The following is a 17269-nucleotide window of genomic DNA, read 5'->3' as shown; positions in this document are numbered from 1 at the left end:
GCACCAGCACCCACCAGGGTAACACTAGCTATAATACATATAACAAGCAAGACAAGTAGGTACATATATGTCAGGGTCTAAGCAGATGATGTATCTAATATGTATGTTAAGAAAAGAGTACGGAAGCCTTCCCGTTAGATTTCAAATATCTATGTCACCTAAAGTTGTCAACCTAAGATCTCAAACAACTCTTTATGAGGAAGCATGGCGGAGTATGCGGCATACTATACTTTTCTGCGTGAGGAAGGTACAATAACGTATGTGACTATGTGACTAATGTACGTACGAGTATATTAAACATAAACGTCCCATACTTATTACATACATACATAAACTCACGCCTTTTTCCCACCGGGATAAGACTATAGCATTCCATTTGCTTCGATACTGACACACTTCTCTTGCTTCCTCCACATTCTTCAATCGTTTCATTCACGCACTCCGGTTCAGAGTAGATCGTACTGAACCTTTTCTAAGGACATCTCCAAAATATGTCCCACTGTTGTTTATATAATATTTAGTCTTCAAAATATTATCGAAATCGTAACAGTATACCTACTTGGAACGTGTAGCATTTTCGTAGCACCGTAGCAGGCAGTAGCGGTTCGTAGCGGGTGGCAAGGCAAACATTCGTACTATGTTTGCTCTAGTGATTGCGTGTGATGTTTATTGTCGTACAGAAACGCTTTGCCACTTCACGTCAAACCAGGCCCAAATTCCTTCATGGTAATACCAACAAATACAGTGAGGTTTGGTCACCAATTTGCAAAGTCGTACTTGTATAATAATTTAAAATCGGATAATAAACGAAAACTACTTATTAAATTACAACAAAATTGTAATAGGTATGTGGATAAACCGGTTGGTTTATTAGCTCTAATTTAATTATAAGCTAGAAATAGAAATGTTTTATTGCGACCATGTGTTCGTACAAATTGTGGTGTTATTAAAATACAGAAGTAAGTACTATAGTATCAACATGGACCCGGTAAGGGCACTGCAACTGGTAGAGAGGACAACATAACTTAATTATTAGTCAGCGATACAATTTGTATTTATCATACTTACTATATGTTAACAATGTTATTGCACTTATATTATAAGTACTTATTGTTTTATATGTTTATTATGATTTAATTTATAAAATATTATTAAAAATTATTCATTTTAGTTTATTATTTATATATTCATTGACTGTGTAATAGCTTTTAGTGATAAGTAGTAGCTTTAGTTGTTTTATAAAAGAATTAACGTTGGTTTCATTTTTAATACTTTCGCTACTTTCACTGTTAAGCTTAAATCCGTAATAAAATAAAATAAAATTAACCAATAGTTTTATTGTATTTTTTATAAACTGTCCAGCTCCAGAATAGTCAATTTAAAAAAAAGATATATATTGCCTTAAAGTATTATGACGTCCACAAAGTATTTACTTTCTTAAAAGAGTTTTTTATATCATTAAAAATGTATATCACTAAAATCGACAAAATAGACTGAATCTTTTGTTTGACTGGCTGGAGTTTCAAAAGAATAATGTGAAATGCCATGATACAATTTAAAAGTAATAACGTGTTTTTCTTCTCTTTTCTTTTATGGCGAACACGACAATTTTTGGATTTCTAAATGGCCAATTATGTCAGTTTAAAGATTTAGAAAAGAGGTTTTATTGGTTACTTATATTTAAAAAAGAGATGCTAATAATATTGACACCATTTAAAGTATAAAACTATTTTTCTCTTCTGTTTTCTTTCTGCTTCCGTGGTCTAGTGGTTAGAACGTTGTGCTCACGACCTGGAGGTCCGGGTTCGATTACCGATGGGGACATTGTCTAAATTACTTTTTGAGACTGTCCTTTGTTTGGTAAGAACATTGTAAGCTTAAATCACCTGATTGTCCGAAAAAGTATGATGATTCGGTGCTCCGGAAGGCTCGTTAAGCCGTTGGTATTAGCTGTAAAACTTTTCCATCAACCCACAGTGGAGCAGCGTGGTGGAGTATGCTCCATACCCCTCCGGTTGATTGAGGGGAGGCCTGTGCCCAGTTCTGTCAGTTCAAAAACGTAGAACTTAAGTTTTATTCGTTGTACTTATTTAAAAAAGTTGTGTTTGCTAAAATATGGCGTATCATAATACTATCTGCATGAAAAAGTAATAAAAACGGGAGTGCACATCAAACCGAGACTACAATATGGCAGGATGTATTTTTAAAGAGCTTCGGGGGTGACTCTTGTATTTCCATACAAATGCTGCATAATTTACGAACAATGTTTAGATGTGCCGCGTTATAAAACACCAATCTTTTACGATTCATTACATCGACTATCAGACTGTGTAATCAGATCGAATGTTATTCGCTTTTATTTTTTTATTTTGTACCTATGTGTTTATGACCTGAATACATTGACTTAGGTATCTGTCCATAATATCATTTTAATCTACTTGATATTATAAGACTAAATGCAAGTTAGGTGTAATTATGTGTTAAGTCAAGAGGTATACATAAAGAGTGTCAAGGACATTGAATTCTACCTGAAACATACAATAAGAAACAATTTCACTAGACAAGAATAAGAATAAGAATAAAATAAATTTATTGCCAACTTCTCCGTAATCACTTATTACTTCTCAGACACTTAACCAAGAGATTACTCTTATCAGACAGATTCAGCACATGATGAATAAGGCCCTTAAGTCTCAAGTAAGTTCTTCTAACATCGATCCAAAAACGCCGGGCGATTTTACTATAAACCCAAATACAAGCATAATACATAAAGAGTGTAGAGACATTGAATTCTACCTGAAACATACAATAAGGAACAATTTGACTACAGAACTTATCCGGAAGCACTTACACTAGTAAGCACTTCTCAGACACTTTACCAAGAGATTACTCCTATCAGACGAAATACGTACAAAAATACAATATTTGTAAAGGCTGGAGCCTAAACTAGGATACCCTGTGTTTTAGGACTCCAGGTCTCCACCTCTAAGTACTTCTAACATCGATCCAAAAGCGCCGGGCGATTTTATTATAAACCCAAATACAAGCCAATAACTTAGGAGCGTCTCGCAAGCGCCCTCGGCTCACGAGATATTTAATCTCTCGCCGGCTGTAAAGCGTCGCCGATAAAATAAACTGACGCAAAAATCTCCTTGTCCCACGCCACGGCAAGATTACACATAAAAATGTTAAATGGCCGAGAACGAGTATTGAAAAAATCCGGGGGAAATTGCTGGGGAAATTGGCGGGTGGGGTGCGACCTTTAGGATGTTAGTGAGCGATTATTTAACTGTCTATTTCGTAATAGGTTGGCTCGTGTCATTTGTTACATACAGTAGGTTAAGAACAAAAAGGAAATCACAAGGTTCGTTTTAGAAAGAGAATTAAGAATTGATAAGTAACTCTGTGTGATAGGCTTTTGTTTTAGTTCAGTTAATTTATTGTATTTTGTTACTTTATTAAAATGTACACAGACAGATTGTAAACGATACATATTAATTTATCAATTGAGGCAAGTTACAGAGACAATTGTAACTATTACTCTTTTAAATTGAGAAAACAGATTCATACTAAGTCTACCAAAATATAGGCACAACCATGAACAAAAATAACGGGGTCTGTTTAAGACAAGGGGGTGTAAAGATCGGGTGTCAACTTTGTAATATAATCTTGACAGTCCCTTCACTGACCTCACCTTCGTTGTTCTGATTGTATGTAGTGATATCTAAGTATAATTTCATGATCTCACTATCAATGTTTTCCCGCTTCTCACAGGGTCCACTTACCTAACCTGAAGATTTGACAGTTCCGGTTTTTTACTGAAGCGACTGCCTGTCTGACCTTCCACCAGTCTTCTACAGGGTTAGGTTGACATACCTTCGAAATGCATTTCTCAGCCTCTCTTATATGATAAAATGATTATGTCAATGAAGGACTTTACAGGTTAGGTTCACCAAAGCCAATATAGATGGCGTTGTAACGTACAGCTTTAAAGTGATAATTGCCTATTTTCTCATTACTCGGGTACATAATTATTCCAAAATACAATGTAAGTGCCCTAACACCTGCACTATTGAAGACCTGTACGAAGCCACTGACAATGCCGTAAGCGTGGCCAATTATTGGTCAGCAAAAATTTAGCTTCGATCGCCATCGACTCGCAAAGAAGAAGAAGAAGAAGATGGCAGAAGCATATAAAAATAATTGTTGTTCGATATTCGAATCACATTATACATTGAATTATGTTGCTACTTTAGAATAATAATGGGTGGAAGATGTAATTGTGTGTGGGTGTAATAAAAAGGGTCATCATTTATACTCCAAAACAAAGATAAAAGATGCATATGTCTGTTCTCTATAAGGCGGATTGTGTCTGTCGTTAAACACCACAGCAATATTATGGACTTCCTATAAGAGGTACTTTCTTCTATTCATTTGATTTCCTATAATCTCCAGCGACTGTCCCGCTATACATATCGAAAGTAATAAATAACAGAAACTGAATTAAGCAAAAACCAATAGTTTACAGTGCGATATTCCTTGGCTGAAGCCCGTGATATAGGAAGCAGTGGGAATGAATTCGGTTCATTATTCAGTGCGGGCGCAGTGTGCAGCATGTAAGCTAAGCGAGCTATAATCAGCTGCAGCTGCTACTGAGGAACGACGCCGGCAGGGTTGCTTCCTTGCAAAGTTTACTTCTCAAGAATATTTTTCATCTTTTACAATCGTAAGACTCAAATTTTACATGTTTAATCTATATTGACAAATAGTTCAGTCTGATTGATAAACAATAAGTTATCCTAGAAGAAGTTAGAATTTATCCTTTTTTAGACATTTGGTTATGAAAATTCTACATAATCCTACTAAACCTACCATATTATATAACAACCCCCCCCTCTCCCCAGAGAGAATAATATTATGTCTAACAAACCACGGAGGCTTGACAAGAGTAGGTAAAAATGGATTTCGTTTGATAAAATATTTTTTGTGTTTTAATTCTCAGGTAGAGTTAGCATGTTAGTAAAGTGTCAATTTTGTTTTCTAGTTTTTAGTGCAACGGTATATTGAATAATTAGTCAACAATCTATCAGAATAATTAGTAATCGTTTATAAAAACTTTTATTAATGATGCAAATGATGTTACTTGGGTAACAATAATCTACACACGCTATGTCAAGTTACAAATTTGTGTTTTACCTAATTATAATGTTTGTAATAAAAGCTCACGACGACGGAATAGACGTGAGTGCAACCCTTGCCTCGCCGCCATATGCCGCCGCGCAGCTCGCCCTTAAATTACACAACTTCGCGTGCTTCCCGCTCATAATAGAGAGATATGCCTTTAATATCTGCCGGAAACTGCGAGCCGCCTTGTTTGCTTTTTGCCCCCGTTCTTATATTAGAAATTGTGTTCTGACGCTACAAACAACGCTACGCGGCCGAGCCAATAACGTTACGAAACGACCCATAAAAAGTGACCCACGCAAAAATTGGATGCAATTTCAATCACAATCGGGCGCCGTGACGCACCTGGTGACTGTCGCGGGAGAACACGTGCCCGGCTAAGTATCTACTTAACGTAAGTGACCCCACTTTACGGGACCAAGTGCCGTCGCAGAGCCGGAGACACTCCAATAGCCAGCAATTTCCCGAGCGCGCCGCCATCTGCGACCGACGCGCCGAAATATAACCGTTCCCCGAAAAAACATTTGCCAAAGAAAGGGATATTAGTCTCCGCGGAGCAATAATCGAAGCCAATCGGCCCACCGAACGCCCCGACACGACACTATTTTTTATTTATACCATTACGCATAAGGTAATATCGTAAAATATATTTTTATGGACACGTGTAGACACCTTCTGATTTTACAAATTGCCATTTTGATTTGTGAACTTTGGGTTGGTGCTCGTAAAATTGATTTTTTTTTTAGTTTGAAATCACAACCATTTGACAAAATTGGCGTTTTTAAAATTGAATTTCGTTGTTCCATAAATAAAATAGGTACTTACTAAGTATTTTTAATACTTGAAAGTATACGTACTTACAGAGTCGATGAAACTATACTTAGAAGAAATCACCGGTGGTACCCAACTACAAAGCGAGCACACTAATTAGAAACCTCCACGCACAAAAGGCCCATTTCGTGCCGTAAAACATGTTAAACACCGTACAAATATGCCGACGAACGCAAACACCTCTGAAATTGGTTGTCAGAAAACATAATGTCGGGGGGAAAGGGCATGGCAACCCTTTCCCTATTCTTGACATTTTAAATTGTTTATTTGCGAACAAGTGTCAAGTTATTTATTCAGCGACGGTGTTCATGTTTGAATTGTTGTTTGCTGACAGGTCGATGGGTAATGTTTGGTATCGATTATGGAACATTAGGCATGTGTAATGGCGGGAGAAAAAGCCTAAGACTCGAAATATAATTTTTAAATAGTTTCTTTTTATTTTATTTTTTTTAGATTTCGTTTTCTTTTTAAAAGATTTAAACAACAACTATCCACTCGATCTTTGAAGGGGTTGGTGAAGTGAACGAATTGACAGGTATCGTGATTCCGAAGATCTAGTTAATCGGTAAGTACCTAAGTATCCAAGTATTTATCTATCAAAAGTTACAATGTGTCGATTCGAAAGACACAAACATAGCCCTTCCGTATTATTCTATAGAATTAACCTCGTATATCTACAAGGAAAAGAGGCGTTCAGTAGAACAATAGACCTTCTGAACCCGCAAAATGAGTGTCGACTCTAGTGCGTGGTTACCTAATATTATTAGTGTTACAGTTGCGAGTGAAGGCGGGCTCGGGTTGCCGCGGTTGGTGGGTAACCTTTGGGTAACCTGCAAATTGTCAGGCGTCGACCGCGGGGTCGCGCGACCGAGCGACCGCGCGATTAGCCCTCAGCCGGTTTTGTTTTGATACGCCCGCTGCGGCCGGCGTGGCCGCCGGTTTGAGGTCGACCCAGCTATCATGTGCGAGTTTATTGATGTTTCGGATAGTTAGTGTTTAGTTTAATTTTAAGGTGTATGTGTTCTTGATGGGCTCTATCAGGATAAGTAAATAACCAACGACTAGTCCATTGCTCACCAATCTATCATGTTACATAGATAGTGATTCTTTATGAGATTTAAATGATCCGGCATTAAATTCTGGGATACTTACTAATGATTCACGCTGCATTTACGCTGCCGTTTAGGCGTAGCTGGAATCGCAGCTGTTATGTAGCGCCGTAGACGGATACAAATTCTTAAAAAAATACTATTAAGTATTTCTTATTTATTTGTTATTCATAGTAATTAGTTATATCATATTAATCATAATGACCATACTAGATTATTGTGATTTATGATATTCATTATTTTTTTCTCTATTGTAATAGAAAAGCTTAAAATGTCGGATGAGGAAATGTCTAACCCTCTATGCGTCGTGCGCTCCTGGAAACTTCTCGACAAAACTGTCAAAGTTGGCGGGAAATATTTTTCCTACAGCGCACGCGCGTACGAGCGGCGTGGCTGTACTGGGTGTCTCTTTCTCGCCGAACGAGGTCTGCGGGTCGCGGCTAACCTTCGGCGCGAGGTTTGCGGCGGGAAAAATGTGTGTTTCGGTGTGCCGATAGCGGGGCGCCGCGACCCACAGCCACGCCCAGCCCGCGCCGCACCGCCGCCCGCTAACGCGTCTTGAGCCACTTAGTCGCTAAGACGACGCGCACACTGCTACTCAACGCGATAAGGGAAATGGGTCACGAGTTTCCCGGGCGCCGGGAGGTACAGCTCTTTTGTAATGCCGCTGATGTTCGGATGGTTGTATAGGGAGGTTTGCTTACATGATTGTGTTTTTATTTATTTTATAGAAGTTGATTATTAAGTAGATTTAAAAAAAGATTCAGAGAAATACAATATTTAATAGTATGATGTTGTCAATTTCTAAACGTATTTAGCTAAAAAGTCACTTTGTATGTAAGCGTTTTATTTATTACAAGTATTTATGGAAATCTTACTTATTAAATAGTTTTAAAATGGACAAAGGTAAGTTTTGTTTCATCAATAGGTCTGGTAATAGGCAATACATTTAAGTACTTAAACGTTTACTTGGAAAAAAATAATAAAGAATAATGTCTTCATTAGATCTTAAGATTGATAACGTCTGTGAACGCTGTCTTACCTTCCGGCCAGATATGGAGCCGCGAGCTGTCAAAATGGAGTGGGAAAAAAGGCGGGAATGCGGCGTCGCTTTATGTGAAGCTCGTCATTGCGGGAGAGGGAGAGGGAGCGATACGGCGGCTCGGGGGAGAGTGGGACGTCGAACACAACGTGGTTTATAAGAAAACCCAAGACGTTGGGCGTGTTTGGCGGGTGGGCGTGTGGGTTGCGGCGTGGTAGTGGTGTGCGCGCATGTGTGCGTGCATACGGATAGGTGTGTGGTTACGAGGCGCCGTTGTGTGCGTGCCTCAGCTCAAGCGTGCTCATCCTTTTGTCAACGATACGAGCATGTATCGGCTTCGGGCTTTAGTTATTAAAGTGCGCAGTTAAATTTTACGAGGATATAAAATTTCCATTGTCGGCTGGCTCGAGAGCGCAGTAAACTCCTTTATGTGGCGACGCTCTGGCACGCGCTTCTTGTTCTTATGATCGTGCATATGATTTGAGACCTTTGTACTGCGTTTTCAATTATCTTACTCAAATATATTTTTTAAATTATGCAATTAATTACTTCGTCGTAAAGATAAAAACAAAAGGGTTGACATGACTACTCATAATTATTCGCATGTAGCGGACGTAGCATGTGCTACGGCGTAGCAGACTTAGGGTAAACAAACATTCCGTATATTTTATACTTTTTTTAGAAAGTTTTGGCACAGATTTGGCACCATGAATGACATTGTGGCTAAGTTTACTAGAATTTAAAAATGTACATCTTATTCACGCTGTAGGATAATTAATATAACGTAAATATTATGTATCAGATACTTACTTATTTTAGAATAAGATTTTCATTTGCTAGATAAATAAATGCTAGACTTTTATACAGGAGTACCAACATCATTAAGTTGGTATCGAATAGTGATGTAACGTAATGATAATTGGTACTGGCTAATATTACTTTGTGACTTTAGTATTAATAACGAAATAACGTTCCCGAATTTACTCATCAAATAGTACCTACTTCAATGTGAGAGGCTCTAAGAATTAACAATCAGCAACAAAAGTACATTTTTTCTCCAAGTACATTGTCCAAAGACAGTTGGGAAGTCTTTCACGGCGCCTCGAGCCGCACATATGGCAACTAGGGTTACCTAACTATCTGTTTTAATACTTATCACACAGACAGGCGCGCGTGTCGCGTTGCGTCGCGCTGCTGTGTGAGTGCAACTTCTTTCGCCGCCCCTGTGTGCGGGCGGATTTCTTTCGAGACGTAATAAGGGGACCGTTTCTTTCCCGCTAAGGTTTTAATGTCGACCACGTTTCGGCGGCGGACGCGCGCGCCTCCCGCGGTTTCTTGACAAACTTTTTTCTTTTATATTTTTTTTAATCGGTGCGTGCAACGTGATCTTGTGTTCGTGGATTTTTTCTGAAGAAAAAGATCTCGGAAGTTTTGTATTCTTTTGAGGTAGGACATTTTTTTACTTTTAAACTTTTTTTGGTTATTATATTTTAATTTAGTCTAAGCATTATTTGTTTTTATAAAGGCTGATTATGATATATGATTAATAGAACGTCGGTGAAGCAAGCGGGTGAAATTAATTAGTTGGAAGTTGTTCTAGTCCGCAACGCGGGGATGTGGGCGGTCTGTTGTTTCCCGAAAACCGCAGCTCGTTAGGGCGCGTACACACCGCCCGACGAGAGATAGCCCGCGTCGCGATAACGTCGGCTAAACGACGCGTGAACACATAACTTTAATTGGATTAATTTAAGTTTTGTATGACTTGGCTTATTCCATCTAAATAGCATGTGATGATAGTTTTGCAACAAGACGACTTTATGTTTGACTAATGGTCGAAAAGCTGTTAAATTTTCGGGAACTTGCTACGAGAGAAGCTCGCTTTTTCCTTCTTCGCATTAGAATTGAAAATACCTTCAAGAATAATATTTTTTGAAATGAATTATCCCGATTAACTTTTACAAATACATTGTAAAATATAATTATGATCTTGTAAAATGTTATTTTTAAATTAATTTAAAAAATATAAACGGAAAACCACTTAGAAACTATATTATGAAGAAAAATCTTTCCGATAGGTATAAAACCGAAAAGCCGTAAAATAATGGCTTACCCACCTGTACGTGGAACTTGGAAGGGAACTTGTTAAAAAGTGTTCGCGAACTGCCATTAGTGGTGTGACGAGTTACCGGCTTTGTCTGTAATTGTTCGATTCGAGGATTCACGCGAATGGTGTTGGAGACCATTTATAATGATACATGTTGGGATACACATTCTAAATGGTGCGGCTTTTTTATATTTTTTAAATTTAAATTTGCCGCGAGAATTTACTATCTTTAAAGCGTGTTGCCTATATTTATAGGTATCTATGTAACAACGATATACGGTGTAAGCATCGAATATTGTTTCTAATTAATTTTATTAATTTTAATGTATAAGACTTATTATGTGTCCATGCTTCTTGTGCAGTGATTAATTTTATATGTTTCTTTGACTTTTTTCATATTTTTATTGAACCTTTTCTTACTACAACGCTTCGTACCATATTATTATTATAATAAATTTTATAAATTATTAGGAAGTGGACTAAAGATCCAACGTTAAGCAAAAAATTTTATTCAATTAATACTTAAGGATTTGTAAGAGGTTTGATTTTTGTTTGATATTTAGAAGACTGAAGACTGTAGTTTATAACCACATCTTTTTGTCCTATTTTGTTTTTAATAAGCGTTGTGATTGTAAGCCTGACTTTGACACTTCCTATTTTTAACATATATCCCAAAATGTTCGCTCTTCACCCCATTATAGAGCGTAAAGGTTTTAGACAGCGGCCTATTTGATTTTTAATTTGTGTACAGAAGTGACAAATCGAAGTCGCAGAAGGGGAACTGTGACGAGTACAGTCCCCAAATCTCTTCAACTTAGCGACGCAGGTCTATGGCGCATTGTTCCCGCTCATCTCGCGTCGCGTTCCAATTTAGAACAACGTTTTGAATTTCACACGAGCCCCTCGGATAATTGCGTCACTTACAGAAAATAAAAAAGAAACATAAGAATTGGCGCGCTTCAGCCTCACATTGCCGAAGTAAGGTGTGTTAAAAAAGTTGGGAAAGCAAATAATACAAGTCGAAAAATAGAAGGTCAAATTAGTATGACAGTTCAAAATATTTTAGTAAGTAAATAAGAATAGTTACGTGCAAACCTTTAAATACAATTTAGAAAACAATAAACGAATGGCATTTACTTATTTATTTATTAAGAAAAATTGCGATAAGTATTGGACATAATAATTGAATAATCAGAAGCTTTATCTTGATGTTGAATATAAACTAGGTAATATATAATGAAAAACTACTAAATACTAATTGAATGTGTTTCTTTATAAATCTTATAAGGACTGTGCATTACTAAAACATGGCTTAAAAACCTAATATCAAAATAAATAATTTAATCGATCTTAAAACATTTTCGGGTCGGATGTTCGAGGCATTTGAAAATTGGAACGCGCAAATTCCTGAAGGGGAGTGTTCACTTTAATGTTCTCTTATTAATTATTTAGACGGTGCCGTACGTGTTATTAGCTGATTTACGTACCATAATTAGTATGTATTATTCAACATCAAATCTTGAAACAAAGTCATGGAAAATTCACAAGGAAAACTATACGCGATACAGAAAGGTTTGGTGAATAAATACTTAATAGTTACACTGTGTATTCTATTCTATCGAATAAATACGTAAATGTGCTCTAATTGGCAACACGTACACCTACGTAGGTAATTTCGCCGATACATTATTCTCGGTTTTTTTTTAAATTTTTATTTACGAATACGGACTTGATAGATCATTCGATTCCATCAACGAAAATGCATTGAAAATAATGCAACTGAAATGGGGTAAAATGCAAATGCACATTCAAAAATAATAATAATAGTGTAAGTAAGTAGTGGCTACATGAACCATGTCTTTTTTGGTTTTTCACTACATACTTACATCAGTAAGTAGGTATTAACCGGGACCAACGGCTTAACGTGCCTTCCGAAACACGGATCATCTTATTTTCGGATAATCTGGTGATCAGCCAGTAATGTTCTAACCAAACTAGGGACCACAAAGTAATTTTTGTGATATTTCCCCACCGGGGATCGAACCCGGGACCTCCGGATCGTGAGCCCAACGTTCAGCCACTGGACCACAGAGGTCGGTAGAAGAAGATAATAGTGTTACACCACATTTATATAAAATTGTCTTAAGCGGCCTGTACGTGTTAACTTCGGCACCACGCACGCCTTCTAAAAGTCCGGAACTCCATAAGCCCGAGATATGGAAACGACGTACCTACAAATAATAATAATACTTTTTTTTTCTGAAAAGCCAAAATTATATAATATTACAAAAGATAGGTACTTCTTTAGATTTACAATAAATAATAGGTAAGTACTTAAGTATTTTATTGCAATTTCTCATTTTAAAATCGATCATAAGAAATAAATATCAGTTGTATGCTACCTAAACCTAACTTATCTATATTTTTTAAGGCGATGCCATGTGACCGACGATGTACTGGGGCCTCCCCAATAGTGTGAGAATTGTACAAAATCGTAGAAACTTTTTTGGCGAATATTGTCTGGAAATAACTAAAAATATCAAATAGGCCACTTAAACCAAAAACGTAAATATTTGTCAGTTCAAATTCCTCCCGACGGCGCCGGCGGCGGGTTTAATAAATGTCGCGGCGCATTCCTCTGGATTCTTATTTAACTGCTTGATTGCACCCATGGTTGTTTATTGTCACCAATATTGCGAGCTGGGACCCTCGCGCTTGGCTGCAGTCTTATATTTGCAGTTTTATCTTGATTTTCGAGCACACAGCTACCAACGAGGAAAGTAGAAGAAAATAGTGACGTTTCCATGTATTGTGATCACTTTGTGATCTCTAGTTTGGTTAGGACATTACAGGCTGATCACCTGATTGTCCGAAAGTAAGATGATCCGTGCTTCGGAGGGCACGTTAAGCCGATGGGTCCGGATACTACTTACTGATGTAAGTGAGTAATCGTTACACACACACAAACACACATACACACACTGTCTCTTCTTTTTTTCCCTTTGGCATCCTCTTTATTTTTTACTAGGTATGTAATTATGTGGATAGCTGTAATTGGTAAATGAAATCATACATCGTACAATTAGATATAAGACTGTTGTTGTCCCAAATAAAATAAGATAAATAAATAAATGAGCCATGTCAGGGGACTTTGACGGCTCAATAATAACCCTGACACCAGGGTTGCTGAGGTTGATAATCCACCTCACAACCCACACGATAGGAGAGAAGAATGAATTGTGTTTGTTTAGATCACAGTTTCTTTTAATAGACAACCTCGCTAATTATAATACACTGTGTCTATTTTGTTATGACGTAACTTTGGTTGATTTGCAACATATAACATAGAATTAACATACATATGTATAAAGTATAGAATTGAAAATAATTAAGAAAAACTTCTCAGTATTCGGTACAGTATCAGTAACACTCTGTATAACTATTAGTAGTAAGTACCTACCTTTTTTTCTCAAATAAACTCCTCTAAAAATCGTTGTAAGTATTTTGTTTTTCGTACATTATTGCTCGAAAATTTCATTTCTCAGCCAAAGCAAAATCAAGTCCATATTCGCTTCTGTAAATTCGAATTCATCATTAGCAGGTAACCAAATCTGTTCCATTCAAAGCATTTGCTGACGTTGGCTGACTTCGGAATCAGTGTCCGCCTTAGGCCCACTATTTGAATATCTGAGCCACGTCGGTGGACACTGCGGATATTACATTTGCTAAACCATTTGTACCCGTACCCAGGGCTGGTTTTAGGCGTAAACATAGCTGGATGGCACTGGTAACAATAATCACTTGAAAATTTTGGTTTACACACGTTCGTGCGGTGAAAATTATTTATCTTTATTTTTTTGAAACAATTGTTGCGCTTCTCTGATGTTCTTTTAGACAAGAATTCTATATATCACCTTATTTATTTCATAAAATATGTTTTTTTTTTATATTTTTAGTTGCGCAAACTCGAAGTTAGTTGCTATAAAGTCAAATAAAGTTAAGTAAGCAGCTGCGTAGATTTAAAAATTGAATTTCGACAAATTTATTTTTTTCGATCATGACTCATTACACACGGCAGTTTATATTTCATGTTCTTTATCTGATTAATAATTTATTAACATAAAATAAATAATGGTTAAGTTTTTTTTAGCACCTGTATCTTTTTAATTCCTTAGAGACAGCAGAGTTAATTTTATTCTACTAAGAGAAAGTGCTAAGTATGCTTTAAAAATAATTTGTAATTTTATTCTACACGCTTTGCTGCTAACCACCTCAGTTTGTCCCTGGTGGAAGGACGATCATTATCCTCTGACCGTCTCCAGAGGCGTCCTCAGGAATCCGTCCCTCCGTATTGATTCCATTCGCATTCGCTCCTCTTTAAAATTGGGCCGATAATACATGTTATTGGCGTCGCAAGGGTCGCCGTTTTGTTCGCAACATGTGTGATGGGAATATTTGATGGGTTGTAACAGTTTGTAGGTAAATAAAAGCTAGTGATACTTTTCCAGTAGGATTATAACTAAAATATAACCAAATTATAACTAAAATAAAACTAAATTAGAAATAATTACGATTTGCATCTCTCTGAGAACATAACATAACAGCATCACGCTCTTATCGCCGAAGGTCTTGGCAGATGTGTATGTGTAGTAATTTCTGCTACTTGCCAGCTGTTTAAGTCTCCTGTAATATGGGCTAATCTATTGCCATATTGCTATTAACAATTACACAAATCGTGAAAACCACGTGATATCAGTTATTTATCATCCAAAAATTAATTCAAACTCAAGTTTTTTTTAAATGAATCATTGAAATAAAATGCTTCACAATATTACAATCTAGCCTACAAGCTAATAAGCAATCTCTATACTATAAATAAAATATTATTTCCTAAGAGTTCTCAAAGTTGAATTCAGTGGTTTAGAGCCTGAGCGTACGCGTTCTCAGAACAGAGCTTCATGGATTTTATTACAGATTTATTCTCAGAGAACACTAAAGAATATTTCGTACCCATCGTTGATATGAGTTGCTAGTTGAAAAAAATCAGCTGAACAGGCCACCGCGCAACATAGAACAAAATAATTACCCTCCTATTCATTACGAAGAATTTAAAGATATAAAGCACCATTCACATTCGGCTGCCTCCGAAGCATTTAAAAGATAACAAACCAACAAAAGGGAGAAAACAAAATAATTAGAACGTTGAAAAAAACATTCAAAACAAAGAACATTTCCGTGTCCATGCGCGCGTGAAGTTTTTATTAAAAATATAGCTTGGTCCATTACGGGGCCATTGGGCGGCGTATATCTTTACCCCATTCGGTCTTTTGCGGAAGGGTGTTGTAACGAGCAGTACCCTGACCGTACCCACTTGCCCTACGACCCCGCATGGCTGTATGTTTTATTATTTACGACCTCCCTTTATGCATGTTTTTGCGCTAAGATTTTATTACTTTACTATTCATGAGGTGAATTCTGCAATCTCAGTCGCGCGTATGGTTTATGTTTAGGGGTCCTTGAGCTGTAGGTAACAGTACGATTGAAAGATGGTACTTATATAAATAAAATGAGCACTTTTTGGGCAATTTGCCTCGGTGTGATGCTTTGGAAGAGTTTTTCTATTTGTAGATAACTGTATGTTGTTTTGTGATTAATAAATAATTTATAAGTAGGTTTTAAAGCTATAAATGATAAAATAAATAAATAAATATTTATTTAATTAAAGTAGTAATATTACATTAGGGTTATGTATATGTTAAATCTTCTTAATAATATATCGTCGGTGTTGCAACTTATTTCAACTATTTATAATGAATTGTATTAAGTAGGTACTTACTTAGTAGTTGCTTAAAAGGAACAAACTATTATTTATAAATAGTAAATGCAGTTATTTTCCTAACACTACTACAACATAGGATCTTGATGGCAAGCATTATTGAACATTTATTTACAATACAACATTCCCCAACACATCGAACTCAGAATCACAAACAACTAAGTAATTCCTAATTCAAATAGGAGTGATTGTCAATTGTCAACAACGTGTGTAAGCCTTTACGAGGAGAATGAAAGCTTTGGCAGTAAAAGACATGTAACTCTCCCGGACTCACCCGGGCTCACTCGGCTCACCCCTTCCGGAAATCGGAATTAGGTTTACATCCCAATCCGTATCGAGTAACGGCCTATTTGTACGCCTGAGGGGACAGCCCTAACTTCTAAGTATTATTGCTAATACGTCTCATGAGTTAGAGGGAACTAAGACGTTTTAGGCTGGGTAGTTTACTCATATTGTCTGTTCCGAAAGAAAATTGAAAAAGATCTCATTTTCATGAAAACACAGTCACCCTACATGACAATTGTTATCTGTATTGAAATATTTGACGAAAAAATAGTGTCTTTTTGTTTGTGATGTAGTGTTTCGCTCGGATGACTCTTGTGCTTTCATTCAGAGTTCTTTGATGTGCACACGGGCTGTCAATAAGTGACGAGATCTTTTGAACGAACTTCAAAGTTACAAATCAATATAGTCAATAGTGTAACTACTTACGTAGGCTGTACATTGTCTAAGTGGCTGTTTTTGTATCTCTTTGTGTTAAAAGATATTTTAACATAGGGAGTAGCAAATAATCAGGATTTTTATTTATTATCTGCCTATCAGTTTATTTTTACTTTTATTCTAGTTTTTATTCCATTCACAATTTATTAAGTAGTATGTTGATACTTTTACTATAATTTCTTTCTTTCTAATGTTTACAAAAAATAACATTGGGATATGCCCTTGCTAATTGTCGATAGCAACAAGTTTAGGCAGTGCATGATTCACCGTTCGCACTGTTTTAAGTTGTTCTATTTCGTGTGATCTGTATAATTATTAGCGAACTGATTGTCATACTCAATTTCGATTTTGTACTTCAGTCATAACCAATGTACGCTAATTTCGACTAATTATACTTACTTAATGTGTCTGATCTCCAGGAGAGAGGCATCATAGACTGAAAT

This window comes from Pectinophora gossypiella, chromosome 16, assembly GCF_024362695.1.
Source record: "Pectinophora gossypiella chromosome 16, ilPecGoss1.1, whole genome shotgun sequence".
NCBI lineage: Eukaryota > Metazoa > Arthropoda > Insecta > Lepidoptera > Gelechiidae > Pectinophora > Pectinophora gossypiella.
The sequence above is the reverse complement of the archived record's forward strand: the minus strand, read 5'-3'. Positions refer to the sequence as shown.